Here is a 981-nt window from a genome sequence, read left to right as displayed (position 1 = left end):
GTCACACCAACAAAATAAAATCCCTAAGCTCTTATAGTAATCACGTTCTTACCCCCGAGATATCTTGAGAACATAACACTGGAATGCCTACATATTGAAATATATGACATTATTTAGACAGAACAAGTGTTAACCAACACAGATTAAACGAATTTTGTCCACTGAGAGTGTATAACGGTAATTGAAGACATATTGAAGGCAAGGTTTACCCATTCGTAACTCGTGACACAGCACTTCTGATATACCTTCATTCTTCACTTGAGGACATGTAGATCATATCAGATCTGGATTTACCTTACACCTAGCCAAATATATTTTATATTTTTCGTGGCCAATTTCTGATTACTTTAGTTTTGTTATGGAAGTTTACTGTGTTGTCTGCGTTAGAGTGAAATTTTTGTCTTGAAGGTCTATTTAAGTGAATGATAGCTTGATTGGAACTTACTCTACTGTTTATCAATAATAGCCTACTTTATTGTTCATCAATAATGATTTAAAACCAAAAAGTTTTACTGTAAATATAGTAGAGAGAAGTTGGTTTATTATTAGACTGTGTAATGGTGTGATACAAACTTTATGAATGAGATTTGATTAGTAAGCAAAAAAGAATGTTAATCAACCATTTCTGTCTCTGAATTGTGAAGGCAAAGGATGAATGAAGGAAGGTCAGACTTTGTTTCGGAGCCTTTAAGACAGGGACGGACAGGTTTTTGGATTCGGTGAAAAAGAAGTAGCAGAAAAAGCGATCTACCATACTACATGCTCGGTTTTAATGAAAGACTGGCGCAACCCAAGTGCAAATTCTATACAGATCTTGAGCTAGCACACTATCCCCATGATGGTGCGCTTTATTAAGTACTGCTTTGCCGAAAACCACTCGGATATTCAATGAACACATCAGAATTTGTCAGCAAATTTTAACTGAGAGGCCGTGGTCGACTTCTTAACTTTGCTACAATTAAATCCACATCATTTTACTTA

The sequence above is a fragment of the Penaeus monodon genome, chromosome 29 (assembly GCF_015228065.2).
Source record: "Penaeus monodon isolate SGIC_2016 chromosome 29, NSTDA_Pmon_1, whole genome shotgun sequence".
NCBI classification, from domain to species: domain Eukaryota; kingdom Metazoa; phylum Arthropoda; class Malacostraca; order Decapoda; family Penaeidae; genus Penaeus; species Penaeus monodon.
Note: the sequence above shows the minus strand (reverse complement) of the source record.